Genomic DNA, 16393 nt, shown 5'->3' with positions numbered 1-16393 from the left:
AATGGTCCGAGGTGAGCGAACAAAGAACGCAAGCAGTTTTGTATAAGTTGGACTACCGAAATGCAAACATTGGTTTCACTCGCCCCAATTAATGGTTCAACTGATCATTGATCAAATATTTGGCTCTAAACAAAAGCGCCAAATATTAAAAGACAAAGCCTAATTGTGCTCTGAATGCGGGATTTATTTTAATTTTCTTTGCGAAATCACGAGGAACATTTTGGCATGATATCAGAACTGCTCCAGTGGCAAAACTCTGAAAGTATGTAGGGACATTATAGTTTGAATGGCTTTTTCGAGTGTACAGTTGGTCATTCCTGAAAGTTTTCTCGATCCAACCTCGTATGACAGGGGTTGAGTATTCAACTGTCTGTTTTGCTTATACTGTCCTCCTCAGGTTTACTACAAAGACACGGACATTGGGTTCAAGAAACATCATATAAAAGTCGCTAGTATAACTCACCAGTACAATTAAACAGGATACATATATGACCTCGTAGTTTTACAGATACAAATTTGTATGCACTAGCCCCTGATGATGAATAATAGACGTTCGAAAAGCTTCGGCTCCTATCACCTCTGCATGTACTATATGCAACTAAAATAAAACAAGTATGAGCATCAAGGTTCCTTTATCAGTCCTCTTTATATTACAAATTTTTACACAGCAGCCTGTGACAGTGGTAACATGAAAAACAAGGGGAGAAACGGGAAACAAGCGCAAAACAGAATATATTTTTAGCCTTTTTTCTCATTTTTTCCCCTTTGTTTTTTCATGTAGTTCTACAGCCGATTTTAAATATGACTCTCCTCACACAAAAAAATCATTTCGTTTCCGTTCATTTGAAAAAAGTTTGACCATTGAAACCAACTTCGACTGTAATCATGCTTAACCTCCGCAATATTTTGGGTATATGTTGCTGTTTTGTAGTGACCGAACTATATCAAACGTTGAAAAGAAAATTTTCAATTGTCCAATATTTCCTTCAAAGGTGAACATCGAGCGTAACTTGATGAGAATTTCATGTGAAACAGGATTTCAGAAAAAAACTACAATATGAAAATGAAGAGTGCAGATCTGTATTTGTTAGACCAATGATTTCCATAGAAATTATGGTTCCCTTCCAAGAATTAGAAGCAGCACGGAGGAAAAAAATTTCTATCCTAGTAATTGGTTTATCGGTTTTCAATTTTAGACACCCAAAATTCCAGTTTTTCCATTGGGATTCTTGTTACGATAGCCAGAATCTCATCGGGAAATGGAAATTTTGGTTGTCTCAAGAAGAAACCCAGAAAGGAAGCTATTATCAATGCAGCGGCGTGGCGTGCTCTGCGATGTGTCGATACGATGTATCCCCATTTGAAGCTATTGTAAAGAATCGACTATTGAGGTTTTTTTTTTTTGCGAACACCCTGTCTATCAATCCTTTTCCACGGGGCTAAATGGCAGATCAATCGATCTATAGCAAAGCACGCCACACCACTGGTATCAAGACGTTCTGATAGCGCTTTGGAAAATGTTTTTCCGTGCAGCAAGTTCATACCTCAGACATTGTTTGAATATATCTACCTGTTATTTCAATTGAAATTCAGACTTAATGATTTGTATAATTTAAAAATGTATAAATAAGAAAATCATTTGGATCCATTTTGAGTTTTCTGATTATTAAAAAAAAAGTTTGAAAAGTAACTGACGTATAGGAATCGTACCTCATACGCTCGATGCGTCATCTTTCAAAGCTAAACTTTAATAAAACCGAATCCAGCTTCCTGTGCCATTAAATCGCTCCCCCATTTTGAGCCAGCATGAGTCATAATTTTACACCCAGAGATATGGGTGTGTGCTGAGAAGTAAAATGGGGGTGAAAATTTTCCCTTCGTCAGTTCGTGATCTCATGTAGTGGATATTTACCATATGTTCAGCCACCGCAGATATTGCTGAGCTGTAGGGTTTACCCGATAAATTTTAGAGAGACTACTCGACGGATAAACTGCACAAGAACCGTGGTAAAAAATAATAAATTTAAAAGTAATAAGATATTTGTGAAGACACCTAGGAATGAGAGGAAAAAGAATATTGATTGAGAAAGTTAAGAAAGAAAGAACAAGAAGAGGTTTGATGTACAAACGCGTATTATTAAAATTACTGAATGGTTATACTCCAAAGGCACAGCATGTTACAAAAATATACGATAATTTACACTGTTTGATTACATTATTTGACTTAAGTTACAGTAGAGCCACTGTAAATTTTAATGTGCACTGAAAAAAGTCAAAATTGTGTGCGTTTACTGATTAGTATAAGTAAGACAATTTCTTTTTCTTTTTTTTCTTTTTTTTAAGAAAAGAAATTGTATTTAAGTAAAACGAAACTACTATAAGAATATATCTTGTACCCATCTACATGATTTAAAAAAAAACTAAATCAATTTCATTAAATATATAAAGTAACGTTAGATAATCACATCGAAAAACAAATACTCCATTAAAATTCATCCTTTCTCCCTTGCTCCTGGTGCTTTTTCGTTATTGGATGGTTCAGATTAATAAATCAAAGAAAAATAGAGGTAAATAAAAACAAAATTTAAAAAAAAACATTAATTTTTGAAACAATGAATTTTGAAAAAAATCGACTCGTCGTTAATTCACCCCCAGACCACAAATTTCAAAACGCCACCGAAATATCCACGTCCCCAAAATTTCGACTCTTCCCACTTGGCAACGTGGCATTATCCCCCGCGGGGCGAAAACTTTCGTGCACCGACGGGACGGGACCGCCCTCCGCCCCGCGTGCCCGCTGCTGGCCGTTATCATCATCACAGGGTTGCCTCACCCCCGAAAACATCCCCTAAATTGATAACACAACATCACGAGCCATCGCCAAAATCGGCGACGCCGCTTAGAGGTTTTTCCCTCGCGTTCTAGCTCCTTTTTTGAAACCGAAAAGCGGGTAGCGAGTTATGTAACGATTTTTTATGATCCGTTAACCTTTCCGTCAGTCCCTTCTGCTTCGTCATCACCCCCTCACCCGTCCTCGCTCGCGTTGCGTCACGCGGACAACTCGTCTCGCCCTGGTCTGCGTTTTATGTTACGCCGTCTTCCGCGCGCGGTCGATATTTTTTTCGTCGTTTTTGGAAAAAGGACACTTTTTGTCGACGATTTCGACGGCTTCCCTCGCGGTGTAGCGCTGAGCCCGTCCCAGCGTCGCGCCGAGTGAATGCCAGCTGAGGTTGCGGTTCTCTGGGGACGGAATACATTTTGGGTCGGGTTTATTTCGTTCGCTCGCTCCGTGCACAATTTGTGTCGTTTTTTTATCTTGTTAATACTTATTTTTATTTGAACCTCTTATTTTTATTCTTTTTTTAAAAAAAAATATTTTTTTTATTTACCTTTGAGCTTTTTTTAAAAAAAATCTTTTTTCATTCACCTTTGCTTTTTTTTTTAAAAAAAAAAATCTTTTTTCATTTACCTTTGATTTTTTTTTTTAAAAAAAATCTTTTTTCATTTACCTTTGATTTTTTTTTTAAAAAAAAATCTTTTTTCATTTACCTTTGATTTTTTTTTTAATAAATAATTATCCAACCTTACATTTTTCTTTGATTGAATCGTTTTTCTACTTTCATTTCACTTTATTTCCTTTTTTTAATTAAACCTTATATTTTTTATCCTCTGATTTTAAATTTTTTTTCTTTTTCCACTTATCTTGCTGATTATTACTTTATATTTCACCTATTATTTTAATTTTTTAATTTCCATGCTTTGTTCACTTCGTCTTGCACGAAGTTCATGTTTTAATGTTTTTCCTTTTTCCCAATATTCTTTCGAACTTTCAAAAAAATAAAAGGAGAAGAACGGAGGTTCTAAAGATAAGAATAAATGGATAATAGAAATAAGCTCATCTTCATCACGTTCAACTCATTATCGTCGATTTTTTATTTTACTTTTTCATAAATCCCATTTTCATGAATATCGAACATCACATTATGCTTCTTTTGAACAAACTTTACCTAAATTGACAGATTTTCTCAAGATATCTGGCATCACAACTTTTTACGGCAGGAGCGGATAATTTTAACTTATTAGAACCAGAGGCGGATCCAGCACTTTGGCAACACCGGATTTTCTCCATTTAAAGCTATGTTAAATACTCGATTCTTGTCGGAGCACTTGCCCCCTCTAAGAATCGATACATTTCCAGAGGTTTAAATGGAGAAAAGCAACGTTGCCAATTTGCTGGATCCGCTAATGATTAGAAGTAAGCAGCCAGGAAAGCTGAATGCGCAGACCAAAAACAAGTAATTTGAAAGCCTCACGATTTAAGACGCCCAGCAGTGGCGTGGCGTGCTTTGTGATATATCGATTGATCTGCAATTTAAATCTAACGAAAAGGATCGATAAACAGGGTGTTTGCAACGAGCACCTTAATAATCGATTCTTTACTACTCCTTTAAATGGAGGATTATCATTAATCGACCATTCACGCCTCGCCACTGATGCCCAGGCGAAGACAGATGCTGCGCCTTAGAACAACGATGTGGGCAATTGGCGTTACTCGCGTCTCCGTGTAACGCGCTCGATCAGACGGTGCCACACAAATTAACTAATCGCAGAAATGCGGGCGCTTATGTTGATTTTCAGAATCATCAAGTTCCACACAAGGTACTCTCTACTTTTTTGAGGTCTAAATTCAGCGAGTAAGCTTAATGATCTGTTCAGAGATCAGAAATGTGATTTGTGCTTCAATTTTACCAAGGAGATCAATTTGGTAACCGGTGCGCCCCAGTGGCGAGGCGTGACCAATCGATTATCGATATTTCCCCATTTGAAGCTATTTCGATTAACGAGGTGTTCGCAGCGAACACCTTGATAATCGATTCTTTACCATGGCTTCAAATGGAGAAATATCGATAATCGATCATTCACGCCACGCCACTATCAACCCCTGATATATTATTACGATGAAAGACTGAAAGAAAATTTTGGCGAAGAATTGGCGTTTGAGCGTTTTTTTAAAGTAACGGACGAATTTAAAAAATTTCGTTATTTGAGGTCCAGTTTGGTATTTTAAGGCATAATATGCATGGAAACATTCCCACTATCTCGACACAAAGCTTTGGTGTGATGATATCATATTAATAGTGCTTTCAAAGGTCATATACATACATCATTAAACAATGGAAAGTTTTTCTAAATCTTTAAGCATTAAGATTTCAATTTTTTCGGTAAAAATTTTAATCTATATGAATTTTGGATTCAAGAAAAAATAATTCAAACAACAAATAAAGTAACTTAATTATATTTATTATGTGTTCAATTGGATTCAGTCTGAAATTTGTTTTTATGATAGACGTTTTACAAATTTCACAAAATTCAGAAATTGAGAGATTATTGGAAAGAAAAATATAACAACACACGCATACAAACACACCCTCATTCAAAATTTTTAACGGACTATGCTTGCGTTCTGATTTGATTTCCATGCGTTCACAATATTTTCACGTTTAACGCTCACAAAATATGTGCGACAGTTCAGTGTGATTCTTCTAAAAATCAATTTACATGCAAGTACAATGCAAACCAAATTGATAAGACCAACTATGATAACTAAGTACACCCCCAAAAATGTTGTTCAAAACATAATACCGGGCATTCTTCGATTTGGTATCATCAAATTGATTACAAAACTTCCGATAATCAAATAATAAGAGGGTATCATTTAGTAATTCTGATTGTAAACATATTCCAATTGCTTCCTCTTTTTTCCTGATCGCTGATTGTATGAAAATATTCTGCAAGCAAACGACTCCAGTGACTCCAGCGGCTCTTCTTGACTCTCCAGTGAATATATGTGAGGGAATTCGAGTTAAACGAGAGTAAAAAATCGAGCTTCAAGATACAAACACCTTGCTTTTCAATTAGTGGAAGGAATCTTCCAGCAAAAGCACTAAGATTATGAAGAAATTCTATCTCCCCCGTAAAAATGAAACGGGGGGAAATGGTAGAGACATAAAGATAAACCTAGACAGATCAAGAAAAATTGGGGGATGGTCAGAAAGATGACAATGTTTCAATGAAGTTTTCTTTTTTATTCTTTCTTCGTTTTCCTTTTTCCTTTTGTCTTCTTTTCCTTTTCTTACAAACAATACGCGGCAAAAAATAATTAAAACAAGAAATACCAAAATCCTTACGGTAATTACAGTCCGTACAATAGACTTGACACAGGAGACTTGATGCAGGAGACTCGATGCAGGAGACTTGATGCCAGAAGACTTTTAAGAAAACTTGATACAGGAGACTTGGATTTGATTCCTAGGAGAGTCAATCTGGAGACTTGACTGCACATAGGATACATGAGAGATCTCAGGAGACCTGAAAATAAAAATTCGAAAAATTTCACGAATCGCAGGATAATCCAGAAACCACTTACATTCATCTTTATTCGCACATGTTTAGGGTCGTATACTTGTCCCTCAAACAACTCTGTCCCCCAGGGAGGCCTACACTGCTGTACATAGGAAAAACGCCGTATGAACCTTCAGGCGTTGCCAAATGTCCTTCGACAAATTACTAATTTTCAGGAAAATTTGGGAATGTTTTTCTTCCAATTTCTGGGATAATTTTGTTCGTAATTTAATTCAAAAAGTCTGGAAATTTCAAGGAAAAATATTCATGAGTCTCCTCATAAATAAACATTTTATTGAAGGAAATTTCGCAATTCACGAATGTTCGTTCTTCCTCAGCACGGCAGTACATGGTTTACTTCCTGATTGAGGGACGCTATAAAGGGCGCCTTCAACGTATATCGTCATAAAATGTAAAATTTTTGCTGAACAAAATTCATCGATTTTTTTAAGTAAATCTTCACCAGGACTTACAATGATTTGTCACTGCAAGAAATATAAGATATGAAAGAAAATATATCCCGCAGATTTTTCATATTTAAAGTTTGAGAGTTTCCATGACAGATAGAGTCTCCTCTTGTATCTTATATATTTGCGGTAAGAAATCATTATAATCTCTCCAGAGAATCTATTTCTGCAATACAACCCTGATGAATTGTCCTTTCTAAAAAATTGTCCATTTTATGATGCTACTTTCAAGACGTCCTTACGCATCCATTCTTCAAAATGTACACTACTTATACGGACCTCCATGTGGAAAAACGAACTATTTGAGGGGCTTGGAGGACAAGACGCACAAGTGCAGTTTTTTTTCAAAAAATTGAGATATTGATGGTATTAAGTAAAACTAGTTTAATGCATTTTCTGTGAAAAATGCTCTCCCAAATTCCAATTTTTATGCATCAAAAAGTCAGTTTGAACTTTGTTTCCACCATAAGGATTCATGAAATTTCGAAATTTCAAACACGTATTTCTCGAAATAGCAAAAACTGCATTTATGCGCCGTGTCCTCTATTAGCCCCTCATTTTATTATGCCTACCTGCAAGTGAACTTGCCGCCTGCGATCTTACAAGTGAGCATGGTATCAAATATCAGTAAATACAGTCAAATTCTCGTCACAAAATAGGGGACATCCAAGAGAGTCGCTTTGGGCCCTTGTCTGGCTTGAGCTTGTCTAGACCGGAGACTTTTGATCCCTGATCTGTTGCCACATTGACGAGAAGCCTCTGTTTTCTGGGTCCTCAGAGAATTAGAGTACCCATATTCTAATTTCAGCGAGTGGATTTGGTTAGAGTCCCTTCATACCCATAGAGTTAAGACAACTCAATTCTGGTTGGCCATGGTGTCACAAAAGTGTGCACCCAAACGAACGCGATGTCTGTCATCCAAAAACAACAACATCAACAAAATTGATCAAAACCTAAACAAAGATATTGCAATAAAATAAAATGAGATTGATTCGTGAATAATTTCTTAATCTATTTTCATTCTAGTGCTATGAAAATAACGAATGATTGGCTTGCTAGAAAGTATTGCTATGTCTGTGCCGCTCAGTGATTGGCTCATCGGTTTAAGGCCTCTCGTGAAACTCTGAAATGGACGCATTTCTGCCAAACGGCACCATATGCATTATGACATGAGCCCTGTTATGCAAATAATCTTATGGGTCTTAGGAATCATGGCTCAATGCACAGAGTTCCGTTTGGCAGAAATACGTCCAAATGGAGGTTACACACATTGCTGTTCAGCCTTCAATTTACGAGATAGGCAAGACGACATACTTCGTCCAGTTATATCCTGCTGTGCAACCGAAAGCAGTAGTGATTCAAAATTGAAGTTTTGAGAAAATGGGCTTTAAGTTAAGTTGAGTGGACATTTTCATCGGAATTCTGTGCTTTTCACAAAAATTATTTCAACGCTCGTCCAAACGAGTCGTTAAAATCGTCGCATTATATTGAAAATTGACGACTTTCACTTTCAACCGCGTAGAAAGGGCTTTATTCTTTACGTAGTGCTACCTCTTTCAAAGCTTTGTGATTGTGTTGTAGGGCACCAATACCTGTTCTCCCTGATAATAATGCTATTACAGTTCCGCTTAAAATAATGTCAATTTTGAGCACTGGCTGTTCTCTCATAACTCTCGTTTTCCTACAAATTAGATGAGTTTTGCAAATAGAAAAACTACTGATCGATTGCTACACTGCTAATACTACTATTACTAATATTTAGATCACTACTTTTACGAATTTCATATAAATTACTTTCATTCTGATAACCTCAAAGAATTTTAAAGTATATTATCCGATTGCAGAGAAACTCAAAACTAGCGGTTTTTACGATATAAGTTGCACCCTCATCCCCTATCCCGTTTCAGCATCAGCCGAGCATACGTAGAGTTGATTCAAAGAGACTTCCATTCAGAACTGATTTTAAGAACTCACAAAGCTTCATCCAAAAACTGACATTTTTTTTCAAAGTTGACAAGATTTGCAAATACAATTTGCTCATCGACCTTGCGTTATTGCGCATGTGAGACTCATTCGCTGTCTACGCGATAGAGGAGGGGCGTCATTGTTGTCAGTTTCAGCCACGCTCTTTTCAGAATCAGCGTTATCTTCTTGCAAAACGAAATGAGCACAAAAAAAACGAAACAAAAAAAAGTTGAATGCAACCAAAAAGTTACTACATTACTCACACATTTCCGCGATTTCTTAAAAGATATTTTCGTCTTCCTCCTTGTAATGCTCTCAGGACTCCAATATTGTAAGTCACAAAAAAAAAGAAAAGAAAAGAAAAAAATAACAGAAAATTTAATTCTCTCGAGTTGATTTATGAAAAAAATTCAAGAAACCTCGCGTAACGCAGTAGCTACACTAATCGTATAATGGTCAGTATTCATGAAAAACAAGTTCAGACGAACGGACTTGACTCCGCGAATAATTTTTAGGTTTTCTACGAAAAGAAAACTGTCAAATGTTTTAATTTCGACGAACATTGGATTCATCGGCGAGGTGTGAAAACAGAATAATGCATCCGGGATCCGGGTCAAGTTCCTTTACAATCACAAATTTAAAAGGAACGTAATCTGTCTCATGATGTAACAGAGAATCGTTCATTTTTTAACCACTTAATTTAACCTCTTTAATTCAAAGAAATTGCTAACTGTTGCCAGTCATTTAATTTAAATCATGAGAAAAATTTAAAACCACTGATTGACCTAAGGGCACGTGAAAAAGTCTAACAAAATAACTATCCGGGGAAAAGGATTCTCCTCATACGGGTCACGCAGTTTCATTTACATCTACATCCCGTTGTCAGCATGAGATCGTCTCGAAATAAGGATGTTAAAAGGGATGTGATCAAAGTTATAATTGCAAGATCATTCAAGGAATCTGCAATGCGCAAAAAAAATGATACTTTCTTTGCTTAAACGTAAAAAGATTGCGAAAATAGCTGTTACAAAGAGCAATTAAGATAAGACAAACTTAAAAATACATGATTTATGTCACATGATTCTTAGACCAGTCGGAAATCAACAAAGGAACAAATAAAAGTCAAATTAGCACGCCCCTCCACGAATCGTGTATTTGCAAGTTATTTATTTACGTCTTCGGAAATTTTTTTGAAAATATAAACAAATAAGTAGCAGGTACGAGGGGGGACCCAAAAAAACCCGGAATTTTGCTGTAACTTGGCAACAATGGAAAATATTCCTGTTCCACCGCTAGGAGGTGTAACTAGGAGCTATGAAGAGTCACTAGATCAAATTTCAACATCGTAGTACATTTTTCTTCCATTTTGGCGAGACTTGGCTTCAGGGGTGTTTGGCGACTTCGTAGTTTTTGAAGATGGGTCAATTTCAGTAACAACACTTAGAGCTCAAATTTTTCTCTCTTGCTCGATAAAAATACGGCTTTCTCCGTTAATATTTTAAAGTGCTGCTTCTGAAGGATAAGCCTTATCAAAAAGTTCAGTGTAAGTACGGTTTTTCAGTTTCAAAATGGTCTGTATCGCCCGAAACCCCTGTACGGCTCTAAACCGCTATCGCCATCGGCTAGAACCGATGAAAACATGAAATAAATCGCGTTTTTGTGAATGAACATGGTTAAATATCGTTTTGTCTACTAGCAGATATCACTTGGATGTATTACGGAAATATTCAGAACATTTGCTGTGAAAAATTTTGGCATAAAACGCGTTGTTGCCGAATTGATCCCCTATTTTGCGCGCTAGCCGGTGACGGCCGCCTGGCGTTCAGCCTACGTTCGAACAATAAATCACACTTTAAAACGAAGAAAAACATTTTTTCACATATGTTATAGGTAAATCATGTTCCCGGCAACATTCACTCCAAAAATTGTCAGAGTTTAGCCACACATAGCCTATGAAAATCACCTATCTTCAAAAACTACGAAGTCGCCAAACACCCCTGAAGCCAAGTCTCGCCAAAATGGAAAGAAAATGTGCTACGATGTTGAAATTTGGCCTAGTGACCCCTCATAGCTCCTAGTTACACCTCCTAGCGGTGGAAAAGGAATATTTTCCATTGTTGCCAAGTTACAGAAAAATTCCGGTTTTTTTTTGGGTCCCCCCTCGTACTTTTTGGCACTCTAAGTACCTAGATAGCCATCAAGATAGCCATCTAGTAACCATCGATGACGTTTTCTAACTGAATTTAGACGAAGAAAAAGTGACACGGAAGACGATAGAGGTTACGCACAATGACATTTCGCCTTCAATTAACAATATAGGCCAGAAATTATCCCACGTACGGTAATAGGCACCCATTTAAAGATTTGTATCTTCTTTCGTCTTCAAAAGCCTCACAGTGAGTGATGTCGTAAAACTCTGATATAACAGTGTCATGGTATTAGATGGCATTGCTACCTCTATTTATCTATTCCAGTCATAACGGCTGATAATTTTCGAAATACTAATAAAATAAAAAGCCATTCATTTTCCTTAAGGATGTATAGAGCTTGCCTTGGGAGATGTCGAGAAGGAAAAAGACAATCAGCAGAATCCTCGTTGGAAGTTTGACTACATGAATCAAGAGCTTGGTTATTATGAGCTGAAAATTCGGTTACAAATACGTTATATCCACTATAATACTCGTAAATCAAAGTGTCGGTTTCTACCAACCAAATAGTTCGGAAGATATTATGATACACTCAAATTTTTCTGTCAATTATCTTCATTATTTTTTAATTTTTTTTTTTTTTAAGCGTTACCTTTCATTTCGACAGTATGAAGACGGCAGATTTTTTTATTATTCTTTAAATTTACTTTTATGTTATTGCAGAGTTGCAACCATTGCTTTTCTATTTACTTGACTTCGGGAGAAAAGCAGCGCAATTCATTTCGCAGAACTACTTGGCCTGGGAATCTCGAGAGAAAAATCCCACCTCGAGCTTCAAAAATGCCGCGATCAAGACTTCCACGTCAAATACCTCCCTGTGTGTACTCATGGATTCCGCTCATTTTTCGAAAAAGTGTTATACGACTGATTTGATCATGAAGCCGAGGAGACAAGAGATGTGTAGTCAAGAAGATATCCTGCTTTCAGGACTAAAATGGCTCATTTTCAGATTTCCGTACATCTTTGTATACCAGGAATGCTTGATAAACCATATATTTTTTTTTCAATTCTTGGAGTACCGTGTTCTGATTAGGACTGTTTTTCTTATTATGGAGGGGGGAAACTTTGGAAGTCGTGGAGCCACGACCCCCGCCCTCCCAGGAGGGGCCAGGGAGGAGGGAAAAATATCAAAATTTTCTTAACAGGACTCCCCACTTGGACGTACTTCTGCCAAACGGAAAGGAGGGGTGTGCTCGTTAGTCAAGGGCCGTAACCATGAATGGGAATTATAAAGCGCCAGTGACGTCAGCGGTGACAGATTCGCTATCAGGGTCGACGTCTGGAGTTTTTAACTCATGAGCCATGTCCACAAAGCTTTTGTCACTTGCCCATGGCTCATGACTGCCGCATTCAGTTGGCCCGTAATTCCGTTTGATTTAATGTAAAATCTCGCTTTTCATTTCTCTAAAGGGAACAACGCCCACTTTCACATTGTTTCTAATGCAGCTTTCTAGAGCGCACCCCATTTTTAGACGTATATGTAGTTCCTTTCGGCAGATATACGTTCACATGTGACACACGTTTTGAGCGTTTCTTTCGCTCACCCCAGGAGAGGTTTCGAAAGGGTAAATAGATTGTTGGCTAAACATCCTTCCTTGGACCCCAGAAAAGCGTTTTTGGGTGCAAATAAGAAGGAAATGTATGAATCAGGAACGAAAGATAAAATACGCAGAGGAAGAAATGTGGTCTTCATCTGAGCCCTTAACAGAGCCCTATGTGAAATATTTCACCCTAGACGCGACAAAATCGCACTGATCAACGCATCTACATTGAGGTTACTGCTTCTACCGTTATAGTCCCAGGTAAACTCGCCTAACTGCATTTCGCATTTCCAAGTCTCATTACATGTTGTATTTACTTACTCCAAAATGAAGCCAAGTATCAGATTGCAACTTTCTAAAAAATTTTCTCGGTTGTGAAAAGTACATATTCTAAAACTTTTGAAACGAAATGCTCTGTAGTTGTTAGTTCAAAAAATAGAGACCTATTGAAAGTACTGATTGAAGTCGTTAGATTGAGGGGTCTGCACGCTGAGAAAAATTTTCCGTTTATCTACAATATTCCAGTTACCTGCATATCATCGCTCCTCTGACGTGAGGGCTAAACTCGATTTTCGCCTGGGTCCCAGAAAGTATGGGTTTATATGTTAAACAGGGCCCACCTTGAAAGTGAGATACGCCTTTACGTCAAAGGAGCGACGATGTGGTGCGACAGGAATTTCTCGTCAAAACAACATGAGATCTCCTTGTTCTTGACGGTGTTACAATTGTAAAGAAATAGAAGAATAGAATAGAATAGAATAGAATAGAATAGTATTTTATTTACCCAAAATAACGGGTTTATAAAAAGAGGTTCTTGACAATTATATGAGGTTCATTAAAAAAAAAAAACAAAAGCAAAAGCATCATAAGCCAGGTATAAAAGTATAAAAGTGTAAAAGTGTAAAAATTTAGGGTCTACTCGTCTACTCTTTCTACTCGTTTAGGATAAAAGATCTAATTTTCATTGCTGATGACAAAAACATATATAGTGCAGAAATGTGCTCAATTTTTGCTGATTTTGATAAATACTTCAAATAGTCATGCCGAACAACAAGTTAACTACTTGAATTATCGTATAAATTTCAAACAGAAAAGAGTTTTTAGCCAGCTGAGAACGCACAATGAAAAGTATCTCAAAATTGGAATAAATCAGTGTTGGTACAAAGTAAACATTAAAGAACAGTGCCCTATCTGCAATCTATGCCGTCTGGAAAAACTAGAACATATCCTCTTTGAATGTCCAATGTACACTAGCGTTAGGAACTTCTATTTTAAAAATGTACCAAGCTCAATGTCAATCCTAAAAAAAAAAAATTGTAAAGAAATATACCGTCGCATTAAAGAGGATTTCGGTTGATTTAACGATAATTCATGTCGTAGTTCATTCATGAGGGACTTCCTCAGTATAATTTTGTAAAATTGTAACCCCTGCTGTAGTGCATCGTGTTGTTTTCAGTGTGTGAAAATGTTTCATCCCGCACTTTTCTTCGGGAAACTAAACCTATGACAATCGATTATAAGGTATGGTTTTTAGTTCTAGAGAAACATTATGAGAAGAATGATGCTTACGAGTAGAGTTTCCTTTCAAAAAAGTAGAAAAGAACATATGCACAATCTGAAAACAATGGGATGGATTCAGTCACTGAATCGCCTTCGGTCGATACTTTACGAAGGTTTCAGTTGAATTCGGACACGATTTCGACATTTAGAGGTCACTGGAAGTTTTGCAAGGATAATTTGAGCGAGCTTTATGTAAACCTGCTAAGGTCCATCACATGGTTTTCAGATTGTGCTAATGTTTTAAGCAAGTTTTTTTGACAAAATATTCAATAAATACCGATAAGTTTTTAAATTGTTTTCTTTTCTTGTTTTCCTCTTGCTCACAATTCATGGTGACTAATCACGAACCAGTGATCGGTCTACTTTCATTTGACGTATAAATGCTTAAAAGAACCATGTGCAAATAAATTAAATACGAGAGAACTATGAAACATGCTAATCTGATGTTCAAAGTTCCCTTTGAAATAATTTATATGTGCCTAGTTTCTTTTCACGAAGATATTTACCCATTTGTCATTAAGATAACCAGACGAATACACTTGCCTAAATATTTCAAAAAATGTTCATAAAATTGTCTAGAAATGCTCTACGAATAAAATGATTAAAATAATAACTTTACAACCTTTAATGACTTTCAAAGTTTTAAATATTTTTTTTAAAAAAAGTAAAAAATGTGAATTTTAAAAATATTTTGTAAACGCACGAACGTCATACTAAGCTTGGCTCCTTGAACGGTTCAAAGATGTTTTTAAGATATTTGAAATTTTCCCTAGTTCTTGAAAAACGTGTCTGAACCATTTTATTGTTTTCACGGATATTTTTTTGAAAAAAAAAAACATCTTTTAAGCGCTATTGCGCTAAAACGGACATGAATAGCTCTATTCAATTTTTCTTGCAACTTAATGAGTCGGACACGTCGCACAGAGGATCGAGTCAATTAGAAAGGCCGGACATGAACTTAATGACAAAAATTGCGAATTTTGATGTTTATTTCGTCACACTTTAAAGTTCAAGGGGTGTTTCTTGATGAAAATTTCACGAGAAAATCAATGGCACTGTTTTTAGAAAGAATCTCACAGTTTTGTGTATAAATGGAGTTATAAGCGTTTAAAGTTTCCAAATTTTGTCCGACCTCTCCTATTGACTCGATTTAGTGTGGATCGAGGTAATGGAAAATTCGGACAAAAATTTGGAAACTTTAAACGCATATAACTCCGTTTGTACAAAACTTTGAGGTCGAAAAGTGGCTCCATTTGTTTTCTCGTAAAATTTTCTTCTTTAAGCACTCCTTAAAATTTAAAATATGACGAAACAAACATTGAAATTTGCAGTTTTAGTCAAAAATTTCATGTCCGACCTCTCTAATTGACTCGATCCGGTGTGCGTGGTCGGAACCATGTCCCGAGCTCATCCGAAAATCATTGTAAAGTAAGTATCGATCGTCGGCGATCCATCGGGTTTACAAGCGTCACGTGCCGCGAGAACGAGAAGGAGGAAAACGCGGCTGAAATTCGAGTGAAACTTGAGCGGAATCGCCAACCGCGGCCCGGACGCTCCATTTACATGCGGCCGAGACGCGAGAAAGAATTTTGGACGGGGCCATTTCCGAGAACCGCACCTCGAACGGCCCGGGGGCGTGACAAATTTTGAAATTGCCGTGACAAATTTCGGAAACTCCTATGCAACCGCTGCGCTCGGCCGGTGTTATCTGCTGGTAATGCCACCCCCTGCAACGGCCCAGCCGGGTGATTGTTGGAATTGATAGACAAAGCGATTGACAGAGAAGACAAAAGGAATATGGAGGGATACTTCTGGTGGAAGCGGGTAGTTGCAATGGACATAGGAGGTAGGTAATTGACTAACTAACGGCAACCCACGAGAGACCCTATAGTTAGTCCATCATTCACCCCCTTAACCTATAAGAACCAGCCATTTCAACTTATAGGATCCCTCCATATCCCTCCTCTCTTTTATGTCTAAAGCTTTGTCTATCGATTTCATAAATCAGCCCTGCGGGCTGATTATTGGAACTGATAGACAAAGCTATAGACAAAGAAGACATGAGGAGTGTGGTGCGATCCTATTGGTTGAAATGGGTGGTTCTTGTAGACTAAGGGGGTAAATTATGGACTAACTATCGGGTCTCTAGTGGGTTGCCGTTAGTTTGTCTATTACCTGCGTCGTTTATCCATTGGAACTACCCGCTTCCACCAATAGGATCCCTCAATATCCTTTTTGTCTCCTTTGTCTA

This window comes from Bemisia tabaci, chromosome 10, assembly GCF_918797505.1.
Source record: "Bemisia tabaci chromosome 10, PGI_BMITA_v3".
Lineage (NCBI taxonomy): Eukaryota > Metazoa > Arthropoda > Insecta > Hemiptera > Aleyrodidae > Bemisia > Bemisia tabaci.
This window is presented reverse-complemented; position numbering follows the sequence as displayed.